Source organism: Strongylocentrotus purpuratus, unplaced genomic scaffold, assembly GCF_000002235.5.
Source record: "Strongylocentrotus purpuratus isolate Spur 01 unplaced genomic scaffold, Spur_5.0 spur5_contig_862, whole genome shotgun sequence".
In the NCBI taxonomy this organism is placed as follows: domain Eukaryota; kingdom Metazoa; phylum Echinodermata; class Echinoidea; order Camarodonta; family Strongylocentrotidae; genus Strongylocentrotus; species Strongylocentrotus purpuratus.
Window position 1 is genome coordinate 669,531 of NW_022145571.1, and position 21,122 is coordinate 690,652.

The 21,122-nt window shown below is 40.3% G+C and overlaps 1 protein-coding gene across 1 annotated transcript in view; it reads right to left on the reverse strand.

Annotated features, from left to right (window-relative positions):
* The window catches only part of LOC756760 (ADP-ribose pyrophosphatase, mitochondrial), a 29,756-nt gene extending 21,027 nt beyond the window's left edge, over positions 1-8,729 (reverse strand). Inside the window, exon 1 of the mRNA XM_011675095.2 lies at positions 8,526-8,729. The gene's annotated coding sequence lies outside the window, so the exon portion shown is untranslated. The remainder of the gene's footprint in view (positions 1-8,525) is intronic.
* Positions 8,730-21,122: the final 12,393 nt, after the last annotated feature.

The following is a 21,122-nucleotide window of genomic DNA, read 5'->3' on the forward strand; positions in this document are numbered from 1 at the left end:
GGTGTACGGTATTTCTATTCCCATAATAAACATTACTTATTTTTCTTAGAAGAAAAATACCACAGTGCCTTTAATAACACCCAAAGTCAATAGGCCCCACCTTCACCTACATGAACAATTACACGGTACATTGTACATTGTACACAATGTGAGCCTACATGTAATACATGTCACTTGAGGACATACTTTACTCAATGCATGCCTACATGATGATACAACGCTCCCTGTAACATGATACAATCTTGATGCCTGGGATGTAATGCCTATGGAGTAATACATGTATATACTCATATGAGCTATCAAATTTACTGCCGCTGGGTATTACAAGGCTTGTAATGTACATGTACAATTGTACATGTATGTATTACACACATTGTTACATTTTGTATGTATGGCTGCATGTACATTAGATCTATACTAAAATGATGCATCATATCAATATGTACTTTATACAGTTACACACTGAGTAAAGAAAGAGTCAAACGATTTTCAAGAACACCTTCAAACACCAAGTTGTCAGTTTTGAGTAAGTCAGTTTACTCAAACTTTTTGTAGTTTTAAAGAAATTCTGGAAGCTAGATGGCTGCCTGTTGCTAAGGGTGGTCCCTCGATGTACACGTAAGTACATGTAACAGACTACAAAGAAGCTTCACTGAACAAATACACTGTAGGATCATCACAATGAACTCAGAGTCAGAGCAAGATGGGAAACTAATTCACAAGTCAAAATATCACCAGTGCAAAGTTAAACTTTTGATGATGTACAAGACAAGCCAACAAGACATGATCTCCTGACCAAACTGCCATCAGAGTTACATTGTACATACCAGTCATAGGCCTGACATGTAAAAAGGAAAAACGTACAGTCCTGATTCCTGCACACAGTGTACAACCTTGAGCTCACTGCTTTAATACTCAAAACAGATACATCAGTATTATTCAACAGATTTAGGCTAGAGAAGACCTGAGAGCCTTATCATGGGCCAAACTGAGTGAAAGTATTCACGATTCAATACTTGAGAGTCGAGACTCTCATCTGCATGCATGTATAAGGTACGCTTAAAATATTACACACAATCTTGCACATGCAGCCCTTTCTACAACCCACAGCCCCTAAAATAGTTCAAAAAGAATAAAATAGAATAAACAGATGATTGATAGCCTGATACATGTAGGTACATTGGACATTTACATGTAAATGGATTAGGCAAATTGGATTAAAAAGGAATGCCAACTACAGATGAGAGACAGGTGGGTGTGACAGGTGGGTGGGTGTGACAGGTGGGTGTGTAGGCCCATTCTTTGACATAGTTGATGCCATTCTAGCTTTCAGTAGGCATGTACATGTAGGAGTTTAAGCCAACCAGTACACTGGAATGTGTGATTCAAGTTCAAAAGAATTTTGTTTGGTGAGTTTACGCCTAGTCGCCTACACAGTAAATGTTTTTTTCCTCCTATTGAAATTCAAGATGTTGATGGTTGATAATGTAAACAACTTCAATGTCTCTGCCCCCCTCTCTCTCTCATATTCAGTTTACACTGTGGTAGCAGCTGTGCATGATGATTGACTTGTTTGGTTAATTTGCACTGGTATGCCAATCAATTTTCTGAAACTCCGATGTGAGCTTTTTATGCCAGTGACTTCTATTTTCATCAAGGTCTAATAGTAATACTGAATATGCATATCTTATACTGTACATGAACTTCCTAGTCTACTACAGCTGTTCTTATTGATGGGCATGAAATAATCTAATAAAAACTTGAAATACACATCAATGTACATGTAACTGCAATCTACACAAAATTGGAATGGGAAGGATGAATTTACATGTAGATCAAATGAACAATGGAAATAATTAACACCTGAAATCATATTAAAATACTCTTTTAATAACCTGAAGCCACCTACAGTAAATATGTATTCAAAGAAACTTGAAAGAAAGCATACATTTCTGGACCATATCTCAAAAATAGTACAATCAGATATTCAGAGTTCAATACACTATCCGCAGGCGATTACCGGTATTTGAAAAAGCTTAGAAACCTGACCATCATTGATCCTGCAAGCGGAAAAATTAAATTCCAGTACTTTCTCCCTCCTTACAAAGCTGAAGTGCCCTTGAGACACAGGATATTAACTGCTTGAAACCTTCATTTAACTATCTATACATAGTTCATGTTCAGGTACACCCAGAGGGTATTGATGTCACATCACATGTTCTGGAAGTTAATACAATGTACCAGCATAATGTATATAAATTACCAATAACTCATGGAAATTGTTTTCAAAGTTACAATTCACAGTTTAACACTTTTCATTTCTAATGATAAAATTTCAAAGTAATGTTAAAACAAGGATATAGGATGCAAACTGCAAAGGATGACAATACTTTATAAAAGTTTGGTCACTCATCATTAAACACAAAGGAGAAGTATATTTTCACCAAATAACGGCCATATTACCAATAACATACCAACACTGTGCAAGCACACAAAAATTATCCAAGAATGCAAGATGGAGAAGCACATGCATGAGAGTGGAGGTCTGGGGCAGCCAAGCATCACGAGTTATATCCAGCAAGAAACATTTGACTGTTAGTACATGTTCTGCTCTAAAGATGTCAACTAGTCAAGACTGATCTGAACTCACCATCCCATGATGTTTGGTTTTATGATGATCCAAGAAACTCCTGCCACTTTACAAACTCCACTATGTCCTTGAAAAACTTCCAATCAACTTGACACAAGTTCTCCAAAGTGCAATGTTCTCCTCAGAAATAAGACTTTCATTCACTAGAACATCACAGTAAAACCAGGTTTCGACTGTATAAATGTCAACGCCAGCCAAAACAGAATGTAAATCTTCCTGTATGTACAGTAGTTACAAAACAGCTTTCATCCGAATGTGATTCATGTATGCATGTTTCCATACACCGCAGACAGATGTACTTGACTGTTGTATTGCGTATCACAACTAAACCGAACTCCAGAACAGTTTATGTCGATGCATGTGATCGTTACCTTGACATATACTGGTATGAGATATCTCAGGCAGGGAGGAATGACAATATGATAGACATGATCCAGGCGGGATGCATGCTGGCCTGGCAGACACCCAAATAGTCTAAGCACTACTGGAATTTAAGACGCTTGATAGAAGTTTGGAGCTCGATAAGATCAACTAGACCAAAGCGTTGAAATTAAAGAAAGGAAGGCCAAGGCAGCTTACTGATTCGGTTTCAACTAAGGGGGAAAAAAAGTATTTCATATGTAGGCCGAAACGTACATGTATACCAAACTAATTCGGATTATAAATAAAACATAACTTGCCAAAGACAACATTAATTTCTCAGCGCAAATAGTCCACAATGATGGAAACCTATCTGAAATATGAGACTAAAGGTTTGACAACTGATACTCAACGTGATTGGGGTCATGACATCACTTTCCCTCTTCCTGGCCCTCCTGATCGGTCATGTGACTTCTCTATTAACCCATCATACAGATAACATTTCAAAAACAATACAACTCAGTATAGTCTGGTATTTTAGGCAGTTTGAAAAACAGGAAACTGTTGGTAACTGTCACTAGCAGACAAATCTCTATCCCTCTACCAATCTACTCCCAGTTCACAATACATGTACATGTATGCACATACATGTACACACCAGACTGGACAAAACAGTTGGAAAATGATTGACTAAACCATACACTTTTTTCTTCAGAAGTTCAGTGACCTCCAGAAAATTGAGTTTGATGGGGGATTTCCCTTGGAATAGTAGAGCTCAAGAAGAGGAGGAACTATTGGTACAACATCATCTTATTGACTGACAGTCAAAGTACTCCATCACCAACTCTTTTAATGCTTGCAGAGTGCAGACTAAAACATCCAGTGAAAACAGATAGCTATGGCCCCTGTAAACAACACCACAACCTAGCGACAATTTTCTATTAAACTATTAAATGGTATTCATGATTAGATCCCACAAGAGCACATCGAAACAGGATACTGTTTACGCACCTCCCTGCAGGCTGCAGAGTCAGACAAGTTCGTTATGTGATCTTTGAGTGAGTTGTAGGAGGAGCAATGATGAATTTTTAAAAACTAATTCTCCAAGATTTCAATGATTAAAATAAGAATTTTTTAACCATCTGAAGAAGATGACGTAGATCGGAAGTTGGATGTTTTTAATTACCAGTAAAGGTGTTTAAGCTACACAAACTATGTCTTTGTGTGTAAAGAAGTTGGTGCACTTTTCCATGTGACTGCATAGAAGTTGGCTGTGAGTTCACTTCCATGGTGCCCTTGATATTCTGCATGGAGCCAGAAGGGCATTAACTCCTACACTTTAACAGAGACTTAACACCCTTCTGGCTCTCAACAGATGATACTTAAAATCATTTTCCCAGTTACATGTATGCCCATTAATCCTTTTTAACTGCTTGATAGTATCATGAACTTTGGGATGATTTTGTTTCTTAACACTGTAGTACCGGTATATACCAGTTACTTCTATATACATGTGATTTGTTCCATAAAATAAGAAAATATCCAGTCATTCAATATACTCACACTTGACAATAGTAAAGAAAGCAGTCACTTCAATCTTGCTGCTTTATTTACATGCACTGACTTCACTCTGAATATCTGAAGCTGTAAGTCGAAGAACGGCAATATTGAGCTTTAAAACTTTAAAAAACTTTAAAGGACAGAGTTTAAGCCTTGAGCAGAGAGTAGCAGTGTTAACCTTATTAGCACTTCCAACATTCACACAGACAGTTTTGAGCAGGGTGGTTAACTTATAACCAAAAACTTCCTCATGCTATGACGTCAATCCAACACTGCTTCATAAATAGGAAGCCCCTCTGTATGACATCATGATACGTTTTGAAAAATGACATCATTTAACAAAGTCTATTCGAGTCATCGCCACTGATTACGTCAAAGTATGATGACGTCAAAAAGAAGTACATCCTGTCTGCTAACCAGGCTTCCCTCATGACATCATCTTGAAACAGAGTGCCTAATTTGGACATTCTCGTACCATATCTGTGTTAGGCTGCCCTCTACAGAAATTACACAGAAAATAGAGAGCAAGTTCTTTAAAGTTTGATGACGTCAAAGACGAGCACATCCTGCTAACTATTGCTTCCCTCATGACATCATAAGTATAGAGTACCAAAGTGTGACGTCATATTAGCCAAGATGCCAAGGATGCTGGTTCCAAACCATTTTGTGCTAAACATTGAATTTGCCCTCTACAGGAATTAAACAGAAAATATAGAGCAAGTCCTCCCAATTCCAAAAATATAAAGTGGTTCAGTCATGTTCAGGCTAGCTCAGTACATGAAGCTGAGCTTTGTACTATATACTGTTTGATTTTCAAATATTTTACTTGACATGAAAGTACACCTTTACATGTACATGTATGTACAATGTACACTGTATATACATTGCAGTTTTAATGACTTTCTCATTTTATGTTGCTTGTACAATGTATGTACACATACAGTGTATATAAAAATAGTAGTTTGGCCTCATATTGAAGCGTTTTATGGATCCTTTCCAGGTAGAAACTACAAGTACAGTACATGTACTGTATTTGCATTTTACCAACACTCAGATAGAAACCTATAAAACAAAAATTAAGTAGATCAGGAAATTTTCCATTCAAGAACAGTTCTTCTCACAGCCATTTCCAAAAGTGAAATATCAATTGTGTAATTGTACACTGAAGAAAATTGATCAAGAAATTGTGAATACATAAATTCCAAGGAGAATTTATGACTTTTTAAATGGTAAATACAAATATGCTTTAAAACTAGTTCAACAAAATCTAATTACCATCTTTCTTCTTTTTTGGAGGAGAAGAAATAGTTCACTAAGGATTTCCTTTATTTGGTCATCATGCTTTTGTTTACGTACATGTACATACATTGTACAATGTGGATTATTCACATCCCCCACACAATAAATTTAGCACAAACCATGGGCACATCTTATGCATTAATAGATTTCATTGTCATTGTGAAGATCAATGTCTCCCTCTAGGTGTAGCTCTCATACATGTACATCTCTCATAACTGGTTTAACTAATATTCCTGTTCCAACGTCTAATGAGATAGCCATACATGTACATGCACACACACAGGTGGCAATTCAATACACAAAGATTGACATCATAATTATACTGTATCAACATTCAACACTGACACGTACTGCAATGACAAGGGCACCATTCAAATTTTCATACCAATGAGTACCGGTAATCACTTCCAGATTTTCTTTTAAATGAGTTTTGTGTTTTAATAAAACCCATTATGTTCAATAGGCCACTGCGGATGTAAAATCCTAAGGGTGACCTTTTATAACTTTCCATGAGCAGGAATTTCAAGATAAAATTATCAGTTAAAACAAAGCAAGTTACAGAGTATACGAGAATACACCTGGCGGTGGCCTGTATTTATATCAAAGAAGAAGAAGAACAAGAAAATTGATAAAAATGTTGTCTGATTGAAATTGCTAGATAATAATCTACTGTACAAACAAAATAGATTAGATCAAATGTAGATCTAAAATGATTTGGAAAATCAAGTCAGTAAATGAGTATGAAGTTACATGTACTGTATGAACCTTAATAAAGCCAAAGCCAATATCAAGGATTGCAAAGTCTGTGATGCCGCTCACTGTAACGTTAGATCTACAATGAAAATCAAAATAAAGGCTTAAACTTGTAGCAGAAAAAAAATTGTGTCCAAAAAAACAGTCACTATATTTGTAGATCTACAAGACCTCATAAGTAATATACAGTAGATCTAAACAAAACAAGTAAAAGTAAATAAATATAATAGTACTTTGTTACAACAACATTACTAATTATGACTCTAGTAAGTACGGTATTGGTGGTGTGACAATGAGTGTGATGTGCGACCATAGTTTGAGCTTGACCTTGCTTCGCTCTCTCACAAAATCTGAAACCATCATTGGAAAGAGATACCTAACAATAATATTACCTAGCGACAAAATGTTCTAAGGAATCGGGTGTGAAATTATGAAAATATGGTGAATTTTGCAGTCTTTTGCGTCCGTCCCGAAAAAAATATGAACCTACCGACAAGGGTCTGGAAATCTTTTTGAGAGCAGATGTCATGAAAAAAGTGGTACCAACTCATTGTATAGTTCGCCTTGCAAAATATGCAATTATCTTAAAGGTAAAGACCAGTATTGGAAACGCCCCAATTTCAAAAAATGAAATGGAAGTTCTTATTACCATTTACCAATCATGTGAAAGAATATGTTTTGACTAATACATGACGATAAAATTTTGCCGGGAAACCACCAACTAATTGATATATTTGGTAAATTAGTTTATTTATTGGGATGTGAGAGATAATCGGCGTGTCCCATATTCTGTGTACAGTGCTTGTAACTTTCCGAAGACTGAGCCAAATTTCTTATCATTTTGATGATTCCAGAACCTTGCAGTACAGACCAATACTTATATGCTACATGTAGATGATCAACCTTTTCTGATCGATTCCACAACGTTTCTTTCACAATGCAATCGCATGACCATAACTGGGGCGGGTTCCTAGAAACCGTCATAAGTCTAACTTCTTGACTATCCCATTGAAACGCGTGTTAATTCTATAACACACGTTTCAATGGGATAGTCAAGAAGTTAGACTTATGACGGTTTCTAGGAACGGGCCCCTGGTCTTTATCTTCAAGTCTTAAATATATCACTTTGTGTGATAAATCAGATGTAAACTTCAGTGTGCGAAACGCCGTGAATCAAGGTCTTCTTTTTTTCATGAATTTTTCTAAAAATGCAGCGCATTCTGATCTGACATCAAATTTTGAGATCGCGATATCTTCGAAATTTCTTTGAAGATAAATTTTCTATTTGCACCGATTTGTAATAAAAACCTTGCACTTGCAGTCAATTTGGTAATATACTAATAATTGAACTAAATTTTGTGTAGAATATGAGAAATCATGGATCAAATATCACATTTCCTAATAGGGTCTACTTAAAGTACGAGTAGATCTAGGTCTAGACTAGACCTAATATCTTTAAAAATATCTGTGAACTTTTGTCACCCAATGCCAATCATACACCATCATTTTTACTGTCACTGTCCATAGACTAGATCTAAATAGACTAATATTAATAAAATAATAGAATCTAATTTGATTTCTCCATAAATGGCAATAGTCTACGTCAGATATAGCAAAACTAGTACATCATGGGCAATGTGGAAAAGCTAATTTATGACTAGCCCTAGCCCTAGACCTTTGGCTACAAATCTACTCTCTTAAAGTACTAAACGTATAGCCTGCCAGCACGGCCAGCTGCCATGTCATGAGCATGACCACAACTGTGGCCTGCGCTGGCCTAATCGGTTGGCCTGGCTCCAGCTCCAGCTCGCTGTTTGATCCGCTGCGCTTACCATTCATTCATCAGGTTGATGCAAACGGAAACTCACTTTCAGGTTTCACACACACTGATCGAGGTACCTACCTTTTTAAGGAACTAATGATGCTGATCTGGCGGTCAGGTTGTCGTCAAAATTGGGGTTTTTCAAGCTCGAATACTGTATACGTATTTAAAATATCAGACGTTAGTGCCTCGTAAATGAAAAAGGGTAATTTGATTAATTCCTTGGATTCAGAGAAACTCCAAATGGGCGGTCCAACAAACATTTGCTGCAATGTATCTGGCGCATGAGGGCGACAAATCATTTTAACAGCGGCGCCGAAAACGAATCTACACAGATATTATATATGCAGTGATGTTGTTGCTAACACGCGGAACTAGCCCGTTCCGATCCCCCGTCGCGCCCCGGGCCCCTAGCTTGCGATTCCCGTTAGTTCCCACACAGCGCACAGCTCGGTTCTTCGCCAGGCCAAGCTAATTTGGAGGAATTCAACAAGAAGAAGAATTGAAGAAGAAGTTCATTTTCATCTCATTTTCAACACAAGACAACAGATCTTTGTAAGCGGTGAGTAGATCTATGATTATGAGTGTGATTGTGATGATGCATTTCTTTTTTATTATTATCAGATTAGGGTCTAGATCTAGATCTAGTCTAGATCTAGGCCTAGCCTATTCCTTTTTTCACTACTACTACTAGTACTAGGGTAGGGCCCACACATAGGAGCATCACTATCCTGGCTGTGTAGTATTACTAGTAAAAGCTATGCTTTTGATTCTCAACATTTCAAACACCACTGTACAAAACTCAACTAATTTCACTCAAAATCGGTACTTTATTGACAATTGATGACACCTAGACCTGTAATTGTAAATAAAAAATAGCAGTAAAATACATTTTTTTCAACTTACTGATGTTAAAAAGAATAACTTAAAAATTAAAATTGTAAGTCTAGACTCTAGTGTCAAATTTTGCTTACAGCTGCATCGACATGATTGTGTATGGCGGTGTGACCAAAGTTCGCGCGTGACCAAAGTTCGCTTTCTCAAAAAATCGGTAAGATTTCGAAAATCTGATATCACCAATGGAAAGAGGGTCATAAAATTACCCTGAAACGAAATTTTCTTTAGAATTGGGTGCGAAATTGTGAAAATATTGACAAAAGATCGGCAAATTTTGCAGTTATTTTCGTCCGTTCCGAAAAATTATCAACTTACCCAGCATGAACTTACCGATAAGGGTCTGGAAATCTTCATTTTGAGATCAGAAATCCTAAAAATTGTAAGTAAAGAGTGGTACTAACTGATTGTACGATATCTTGCCTTGCAAATTATGATATTACCTTATTTTTGATGGATCGCATTTTTTGATAAATCAACTGTAAACCACCGTGCGTGAAGTTAGGTCTCATTGTTTTTATGACTTTTTTAGATGCAGCGCGCACGCACGATCGGACATCGAATTTTTAGATCGCGATATCTCCGAAATCCTTCGACGGTAAATTTTTCTAGTTGAACCAATCTGTAGTAAAAAAACTTTGCTGTCCATTTGGTAATAATTGAAATAAATAAACTTGTGTAGAATGTGAGAAATCATAGATCGAATATCACATTTTGTAAGCTGTTCTAAAATGTCCGCGAACTTTGGTCACCCCTTCATACAGTCTATGCAGTTTTGTGTGGTGTGTATATTTGTGTATAGACTTCTAGGTCCCTGCCTCACAGCATAGATGCAGTGCTAAAGGTCAATACGGACAGCTTTGACTCTCTATGCTTTGCTGGAGTGGGTATGGCCTAGGCCCTAGGGCTAGGCCTAGAGTCTACCCAATTTAAAAAACCTGTAGAGATGAGACCCGAAAGACCCTGGTCTAAGTTTGGGGCCATTAGCCTAGGCCATAAGGCATAGACGGGCAGTTAACCAATACCATACATGTATGTCACCTTGTCAGCATCGGCCATAATATTTATAGTTCTTCTTCTTCCAGTAGTCTATAGCACTCCAGCAAAGCACAGAGAGTCAATGCCAATGCGTATTGACCTCTAGCACTGCATACATGCTGTGAGGCAGGGACCTAGAAGTCTATACACATGTAAGAGTTAACATTAGACTCATTCCCTACTTTTATTTGTCACGATTACTATTTGTTTCTCTAGTCTCTTCTTCCCATACATATCCATTTCACATCATTTGCATTTTATCTATTCATCTCCACCATTCATCTCAACCATTCATCTCCACCATTCATCTCCACCACATACCAACTCTTCAAGCTAGAACAGGTGGTATGTTCTCTTCTCATTTGCATATTTCCACTTCTTACTTATCATTGGTTCTCTTCTCCTTGTTCTTATAAATATTCAGTTTTATCCTTACATTCTATTGTGCTATATTTGAATATAATTTGCATGGAGGCACATGTACAGCCTGGGTTAAATAAAACTGAGACAGAGCTGGACAGGACTTATACTGGGTCAGACGTGTTATTTTTAGAGCTCTGTGGGCATGAGGTAGGAGAGATTTTATAGTACTAGTAGGAGAGAGGACTTGTGAGTTGGGCAGTGATTTGGAAGATTGGTGTATGATTGATTGGCAAGAGGTTATTTTATTAGTTTACACTGGTGGCAGCGGTGTTTCTGTGTTCTACCCAGGAATTTTGATTCACCTTCGCCATCTTTGATTTTCTTGCTGCACACCCTTGCACTTGTTTCACTGCCTCTTTGCTTTCGCCCTTCATCTGTATTCCCCTCGGTCTACTAGGTGTGAATTTGCAAGCTTCATTTCGTCCTTCTTCACCTCTCCTTCGTAGTCAGCATAGTTACATGTACATATCAGTTTAACTGTATCGCCCTTCATTCTTTGGTGAGTGAGTTCTGCTGTTGTGATATTTTTTAGCTATTTCTGACTACTGTCTCCCTTCAAGTTCGAGTTCGACATTGCTGTTTTTTTATGGTGTGATTGTTGTGTTCGATAGGTACAGTACAGTACAGCTGTATTACATCGGTTGTTGAGTTAGCTCTGCTGAGTGCTGTTCATTGTTACTACCTGCTACTTCCTGGTGGTTTCCCTCCATCGTTGTAGGTCTGTCAGTTTATACCCTGTTTTGCCCTACGTCAATTGGTAGATTGTATTTGTGCTGTTTCTACTGCAATTTGCTGTGATAGTCCCCTCCTTCATTTTCAGCTACGGTAGTTCAGTTGTGTGAACGGATTTTGCTGTTGTTGTTTTTTTCCCCAGTGCGAGATACCCGAGCTAGTACTGTATTACCCTCCTTCATTTTTTTGTTTCGCCTGTTTTCATGTTACTTGCTTCGCAATGTTCCGCATTGAATTGCCCGAACTTTTTACTGGGGAGGATGGGAAAGACTTTGGCCAATGGGTCAAAAGGTTTGAGATAGCTGCTGCAGCGGATTCCAGTGTTGCGGACAAGCTGCATATTCTATTGCCGTCCCGATTATCCGGCTCAGCCTTCACGGTTTGGGAGAGTCTCCCCCCTAGTGAGCAGAAGGATTTTCAGTCAATGAAGACGAAGCTGTGTGCGGTATTTGGTCGGTCGGATTATCTGGCATCTTTTCAGACATGTATTAATGCTAGACCGAGAAAGCCAGAGGAGCCAATTGCAGTGTATGCTGCTGCCATCACGACATTGGTGGAGGAGGCATTCCCTTCTTATGGCAGCTCTGCCAAGGAAGGAGAGAAGTTTAGGAGGTTTGTCGCGGGCTTAAGTCCTTTTCTTCAAGTTCGCGTTCACGAGTTAGGGGCCAAGGCATTTCAGGAAGCAGTTGACATTGCTATACGGGTTGAAAGAGCTCATGTCATGGGGCAGACCACCCAAGCTTTGACTTCGCCAGCTACGGTTGCCGCTGTTCAGGGGTCAGATGTGCTGGAGCGCATCCTTCTTCGACTGGACGAAATGGAGAAGACATTTAAAACCATCCATCTTCATCCTTCTCCCTCTCGCTCTCGTTCACCTACCTCAGACCAGCGATACGATGGATGGCGAAACCCTTCTTCTCGACATCGTTCACCTACCCCAGAACGTCGACAAGACACATGGCAAAACCCTTCTTCTCGACATAGTTCACCTACCCCTGAACGTCGACAGGACACATGGCAACACCCTTCTTCTCGACATCGCTCACCTACCCCAGAACGTCGACAAGATACATGGCAACGCCCTTCTTCTCGACATCGTTCACCTACCCCAGAACGTAGACGAGATACATGGCGCAATCATTCACCACATCGTCCTCGTCCTGATTCGCCAAGTCCGGACTACAGGCACGATATGTCGCAACGCTATGCTGACGGTTACCGCCGGCGATCGCCAAGCCCAGACAGGAGGTCCCATTACCCCGCAGGAGTCGATAATTCACGGTCTGATTCTCCCTCCTTCCCCAGCTCCTATGATCCTCGCAGAGTACATTTCTCCCAGGATCAGGAAAACCGCTACTAGTTGGTGACAAGGGGCGACCACCAACTTCTCCACCTCCACCTGCTCCAATTAATGTGCAAGGCCGAGTTCAACCCAAGACTGAGATTCTTCCTTACATCCCGGTCATCGTGGAGTCCAATTACACCATGGCCTGCCTTGATACCGGTTCTTTCATTTCACTCATCAGCCATCAACTTTGGTCTGATATACCCAATACTCAACGAGGACCTATTCAGACTATCCTCTACGCAGCGACTTCTGTAACAAGAGAGAGCATTGACATAGTGGGACTTGCATCACTCTCCCTCCATCTTGGCAACAGAAGCGTTCAGCATCAATTCCATGTGGCAAGAAATGTAAGTCACTCACTCATCATAGGTTGGGATTTCTTTTGGCAACATCAGGCTTCTATATCATCAGTGACAGCAACTTTTGACATGCCTGGAACGTCAATTCCATTGGTAGACAAGGCAGCTGCAACCCCACTACGATGCAATGCATTACTAGTTGACAGTGTAACCATTCCACCGATGTGTGAGATTAATGTTCAAGCTCGAATATTTTCTCAACATGGTTTTACTCCCGATGGTTACGAAGGACTGTTTGAGCCCCAACTTCGAGAGCATCTTTCTGCTGCTGCTGCGAGGTCCTTATGTACTGTTCAGAATGGACATATCATGGTCTGTCTCATTAATCCATCAGGAGACAGTGTTCAACTCCCAGCGGATTCACATTTGGGCCAATTTCATTCTGTGACAGGCAAGCACCAAGAAGAATACCAACTGATTGAACCAGTAGTGGCTTCAGCATCCAGTGCTCCATACAAGGTCACTGACCTTCTCCCTTCTTCTGATCTTACACAGGAACAGTATCGACGAGCAGAACAGATACTTTCGGATTATTCTGACGTGTTCAGCACCTCTTCTGATGATATTGGTAGCACACACTTAGCTTATCATCGCATCATCACGAGTACTGAGACTCCGATACGACAACGGGCGTACCGTACATCACCTGCTACTAAGGTTGAGATTCAACGCCAAGTGGATGACTTGCTTGGCAGAAACATAATCGAGGAGAGCCACAGCCCGTGGTCAAGTCCTATTGTACTGGTCCGCAAGAAAGACAACACCTTTCGTTTCTGTATCGACTATCGGAAGCTCAACGCTATTACGATAAGGGACTCTCACCCTATTCCAAGACAAGATGACTCCTTAGATGCCTTGAATTCATCTTCCTTCTTCAGTGTGATGGACCTTTCTAGTGGTTATTGGCAAGTTCCTCTCCACCCAAATGACAAGGAGAAAACTGCTTTTACAACAGGAACCAGCCTTTATCATTTTAATGTGATGCCATTTGGACTGGTAAATGCACCGATGACCTTCCAGAGGCTAATGGAAGTCGCCCTGCATGGCCTACATTGGTCGAAATGTCTCATTTACCTTGATGACTGCATTGTCACCGGCAGAGATTTCGATGAACACCTGAAGAACCTAGTAGAAGTCCTAGAGCGTTTCCGCTTGGCTGGACTGAAGCTCAAGCCAAGTAAATGTCAGTTCTTCAGCAAGGAGGTCACTTACCTTGGCCACTGCATCAATCCAGATGGTCTTCTACCTGCCCCGAGCAACACAGCAAAAGTCCAGAACTGGCCTACACCCAGGACAGCAACACAAGTTCGAGCCTTTTTGGGTTTAGCGTCGTATTACAGACGATTCATTACTGGATTTTCGCAAGTTGCCGCACCACTTAACAGACTAACTCAGAAGAATACTCCCTTCGTCTGGTCTGATGCCTGTGAAAAGTCCTTTCACCAGCTCAAGTTGGCTCTAGTCAGTCCACCACTCCTCGCCTACCCAGACTTTGGGAAGGAATTCAGACTAGCTACTGATGCTTCAAGTGACGCTGTTGGGGCCATCCTATCACAAGTCCACGACAACAGAGAGAGAGTAATTGCTTACTATAGTTCTACACTCACTCAGACACAAAGAAGATGGTCAACATTTGATCGTGAGCTATGGGCCATTGTCTCGGCTGTCCGGCATTTTAGACATTACCTTCGAGGTCAGCACTTCACTGTTGTCACAGACCACCAACCCCTGCTAAGCTACAGGAAACTTTCCATCCAAGATGACACAACTGGAAGAAGAGCTCGCTGGATGGTGGAACTGCACTCATACTCATTTTCGATCATACATCGCCGTGGCAGATCTCACACTAACGCAGATGCATTGTCCCGTCATCCATCACCTTCTGATGGTGACGCACATCTCCCTTCTTCGATATCTCCGCATCTGTGCTCCCTGATTGCCACTGGACCTACATGTACAAGTTCCACTAGTACACAAACCGAGTCAACGAGACGTGAGCCAGAATCCTCGAACTCAGCAAGTTCTGTCAATGTACCATCCCTTCCTACTTCAACGTCAGGCGTTGCTCATGAGGGTCTACTACCCAAGATTCTTCATCGCCAACAACAAGATGAGGATATACAGGCCATCAAACACATGGTGGAGAAGAACGTCAGACTCAGTCCCAAAGAAATTCGTCGGCACTCACCAAGAATGCGACGCTTCTTATGGCAATTGAATCGGTTTACCACACAAGATGGCATCCTCTATCGCACAAAGACAGACAGACAGAAGTCAACCACTTTGTACCAAGCAGTTATCCCTCAAAGTTTGGTACATGAAGTTCTCCAACTGCTCCACAGTCACCCTACTTCTGGCCATTTCAGTGCACAGAGAACACTTTCCAGAGCTGAGAATGATATGTACTGGCCATTCATGCATCGGGATGTTATGGACCACTGTGAGACATGCACAGCTTGCGAATCGTTCAGAAATCCAACACCAGGTCACCAAGCACCCCTGCAAAGCGTCTCCACATCCTACCCATTCCAGATGGTGTATGCTGACATTGCAATGCTCCCTCCTTCTTCTAGTGGCTTTCGCTACATCCTTGTGGTGGTGGACCACTTTACAAAATTCATCAATATGTATGCCATGAAGGATCAAACAGCTGCAACTGTGTCAAAACACCTGTTTGAAGACTATGTCAGAGAACATGGACTACCAGACGTGCTGCATACCGATCAGGGCCGTCAATTTGAGTCTACTCTTGTTCACCAACTTTGCAAACAGCTTGGTATCAAGAAAACTCGCTCATCTCCATATCACCCCCAAGGTGCTGGTATAGTGGAGAGGACCAATCGTGTCATCAAAGACCAGCTTGCTAAATACATGGTGGAAAGAGGAGGTGAATGGGATCAACATCTCAAACAGGTCGAGTTGGCATACAATACAACAGTACACTCGTCAACTGGGTATACTCCCTTCTTCATGCTATATGGAAGAGAAGCACGTCTGCCTCACTCTCTACCTCACCGTGACTTGAGATCAGCTAACACTCCTTACCAGTATGTCCAAGACCTACGTTCCCGGTTACATCGAGCCTTCCAGCATGCTACCTCATGTAACGATAAGGCTCGAGCCAAACAGAAGGCAACGTACGACAGGAAAGAACGAGATGTACAGTACCAACCAGGAGATCTGATCTGGGTCAACAATCCAGCTATGAGCAGAAGCAAGTTGGCGCCTAATTGGAGAGGGCCCTACAGAGTTCTTTCTTCAGCACCATCTCAGCTCACAGTCAAGATTCAAAGTCTGTTTGACGACGACAGGAAAGAGATGGTAGTGCACAAAAACCGCATCAAACCATATCGATCTGAGTGGAACCAGCAAACACCCAACTCATATGGTCTGCCTCACTTCCAGTATCCTCATCTGTCAAATGATCATCCTCACACCAAATACCCATATCTGTCAAATAGGCATCCTACCTTCACTCAACAAGATAATGTTGGGACCTCTCATCCTTTCGTCACGCCTTTGTCTGGCTCCCTCCCACCATTATGGAGTGGAGGCCAGTTGAATCACCATCCCGAGGGACTTCAGCTACCCCCGGACGGAGATGCTCTACCCCCGGACGGAGATGCTCTACCCCCGGACGGAGATGCTCTACCCCCGGACGGAGATGCTCTACCCCCTGATGGAGATGCTCTACCCCCTGACGGAGATGTTCTACCCCCTGACAGAGATGCTCTACCCCCTGATGGAGATGCTCTACCCCCGGACGGAGATGCTCTGCCCCCGGACGGAGATGCTCTGCCCCCGGACGGAGATGCTCTGCCCCCGGACGGAGATGCTCTACCCCCGGACGGAGATGCTCTACCCCCGGACGGAGATGCTCTACCCCCGGACGGAGATGCTCTACCCCCGGACGGAGATGCTTTACCCCCTGACAGAGAAGGCCAGCCACAGTTGAGAACGAGATCTGGTCGCCTAGTTCAGAGACCTTCCAAGTATCGCGATTTTGTATCTGAATGATGTTTGTAGGGCAATGAGTTTGCAGTACTTTTCATAGAGCCAGTATGTTAATTTTTATTACTAGTTTTATTTGGATTGATAATGTTAATATGTTCAAGATAGTTCAACTGGAACTGAATCACAAAAGAGGATGATTTATTTTAAATAGACAGGGCTTACCTCAAATTGTAGGAAGAAAATATATACAATGGCTCCTATGTTTAAAAGTGCAAATTTGATGTCTCTATAAAGCTGACATTGTTCATCATTAAGTGTGTATTTCTTGTGTTAGAAATTAAATTGTTATGTCTGAATATCGATTTTGGGTATACTGAAAACCAGCATTGGGAGGAAAGACAAAAAGAAAAGAAGAAAAAAACTGATTTTTGTCAGTTTCATTTCCGTGTGACTTATCATGTTCTGCACATATGCAGAGTATTTACACGGATTGTGGAATCTTTAGCACCAATAATATTGATAATGATAAGGAAAGATATTTTAAAGACATGGAGAAAAAAAAAGCTATATTTATTTATTTTTTTATTTTTATTGATTCATGATGTTTGGTCACAAAGGATTAGTATTTTTCCAAACACTGAGCTAGGTATAGATCTGTAAATTGGCAACAGGTCAACAATTTGTGCGGAAATGTTAATTTGCCCTTGTATAACGATTTATATTTAACAAAATTGGTACTGTCAACAACAAAAATAGTTCCAGTATGTATTTTTTTAGATTTTTATAACACAAAGCTATGGAGTGGACATTTTGTTGTTGTTGAGATGCAACTCCTGTCTATTGGATTTGATTTAAATTTGTGGTGTTGATCATTCAACAGCGCAAGGAAAGAGAAGATGGATTTATTATCGGTAACGGAAATGAGTACCGTATAAGATCAATTTTATATACTTTTTGTCATTGACAGATGCACTTTTGTTATTTTATGGTTAATGCCAACAGTAAGAAATTCCTATGTATTGGAAATAGGCCAACAGTTGTCGGTATTGTTGGTTGGGTTTATTATGTTTCTATTTGAAAACAAATCACCACAGGAAAAGGTATTGGAATCTTCAGACAAGAACAAAAAGCATGATTATGTTCAAACAATAGAGGAAGACGAGAAAAGAAATTTTTTTTTTCTTCTTCATTTGGTTAGAGAAAAAAAACAACAACACAAAGTTGGGGATTTGAATTTGACCTACGGAAGTATATTTATGACAATGTGTATTTTACAAGTGTATGCGGGATAGCATTCCCAGTAATTCATGACAATTTTTTTTTCTCTTTCTGTTTTATACAGGTATACACTGTAGTTCAGATAATGGAGACTCGGAAAAGTTGATAGACTGATTTTGAAAGACTAATTTTTTTTTAAAGCATGTAATTCCAAATTTTGAGGATAGAAGTTTCGGATGGAGAGCCGTTATAAAGAACCAGGCTCATGGAGAAAAGAAACAATTTAAAAAAAGAATTTTTTTAAACAATATTCTCTGGTTATCTGTTATGATGCATGTACCTCAGGTACATGACACAGGGAATCTGTGTAGATTAAGATTGTATATTTGGTGTTAAATGTTGATGTATTGGCTCTTTACAAAAGATGAGGACATTTTTAGTTGAAAGGGAAGTTTATGTAAGAGTTAACATTAGACTCATTCCCTACTTTTATTTGTCACGATTACTATTTGTTTCTCTAGTCTCTTCTTCCCATACATATCCATTTCACATCATTTGCATTTTATCTATTCATCTCCACCATTCATCTCAACCATTCATCTCCACCATTCATCTCCACCACATACCAACTCTTCAAGCTAGAACAGGTGGTATGTTCTCTTCTCATTTGCATATTTCCACTTCTTACTTATCATTGGTTCTCTTCTCCTTGTTCTTATAAATATTCAGTTTTATCCTTACATTCTATTGTGCTATATTTGAATATAATTTGCATGGAGGCACATGTACAGCCTGGGTTAAATAAAACTGAGACAGAGCTGGACAGGACTTATACTGGGTCAGACGTGTTATTTTTAGAGCTCTGTGGGCATGAGGTAGGAGAGATTTTATAGTACTAGTAGGAGAGAGGACTTGTGAGTTGGGCAGTGATTTGGAAGATTGGTGTATGATTGATTGGCAAGAGGTTATTTTATTAGTTTACACACAAATACACATACCACACAATATCGCATAGACTGTACACAATCATGTCGATGCAGCTGTAAGCAAAGTTTGATACTACTAGACTTACAATTTGAATTTTTAAATTATCCTTTTTAACATCAGTATGAAGGGGTGACCAAAGTTCGCGGATATTTGAGAACATATTAAAAAATGTGATATTCGATCTGTGATTTCTCACATTCTACACAACTTTATTTATTTCAATTATTACCAAATGGACGGCAAAGTTTTTTACTACAGATTTGTTTAACTAGAAAAATTTACCGTCAAAGGATTTCGGAGATATCGCGATCCAAAAATTCGATGTCCGATCGTGCGTGCGCGCTGCATCTGAAAAAGTCATAAAAACAATGAGACCTAACTTCACGCACGGTGGTTTACAGTTGATTTATCAAAAAGTGTGATCCATCAAAAATAAGGTAATATCAAAATTTGCAAGGCAAGATATCGTACAATCAGTTCGTACCACTCTTTACTTACAATTTTCAGGATTTCTGATCTCAAAATGAAGATTTCCAGACCCTTATCGGTAAGTTGATAATTTTTCGGAACGGACGCAAATAACTGCAAAATTTGCTGATCTTTTGTCAATATTTTCACAATTTCGCAACCAATTCTAAAGAAAATTTCGTTTTTGGGTAATTTTAAGACCCTCTTTCCATTGGTGATATCAGATTTTCGAAATCTTACCGATTTTTTGAGAAAGCGAACTTTGGTCACGCGCGAACTTTGGTCACACCGCCATAAGTTGAAAAAAATGTATTTTACTGCTATTTAGGTGTCATCAATTGTCACTAAATTACCGATTTTGAGTGAAATCAGTTGAGTTTTGTACAGTGGTGTTTGAAATGTTGAGAATCAAAGCACAGATTTTACTACACAGCCAGGATAGTGATGCTCCTATGTGTGGTCTATAGTACTGTCCGCGGATGGCGTATTATCGTACCTTGTGCTCGCAAGTGCCGAGTGTACAGTGCAAGTAAAAAGGCTCTACAAGAATTCTATGTGCAGCTGAAAACAGTCTGAAGCTAAACGGAGCTTGATGTGTTGCACCTTCTGCTTGAAAAGTTCCAAAGAGGTGCAATCAATGACAGCAGATGGTAAGGTCTAAGGAGTTCCACAGTCGGATAGTATCTGGGTAGAATGTGGTTTGGAATAGCAGAGTTCGGGCAAAGGGGACATGGAACTTCTGTGGATTTCCACGGGTGCTGGGACCAACAACTGGTATGAAGTACATGTAGGTGACTGGAAGATCAACCTGGCCATGGAGTATGCTGTAAACCATGCCTACTTTCTGCTGAGCCCTTCTTTTCTGCAGACTTGCCCATTTAAGTTGATTCAGCATGGCTGAGACGCTGCTTGTGCGCCGATAGTCACCCAGGACGAAGCGTGCACAACGGCGTTGCACCATTTCCACCTTTCTGATGTTCTCCTGGGTGGACGGGTCCCACACTATTGCAGCATACTCCATCACAGGGCGTACTAATGTCTTGCACAGCAACTCCTTGGTCTTCTGTGGGCAGGCCCCCATGTTTCTTTGCAGAAAGCACCGTACAGAGTTGGCTTTTTTGGCGGTGACGTTTACATGGTGATTCCATTTCAGGTTGCTCTGGATGTGGACCCCCAAGTGCTTTGCAGTTTCTGTTACATGTAGCTGCTCTCCATGGATGAAGTAAGGAAAGGAGGCTTTGGATGTCTGCCTTTTAC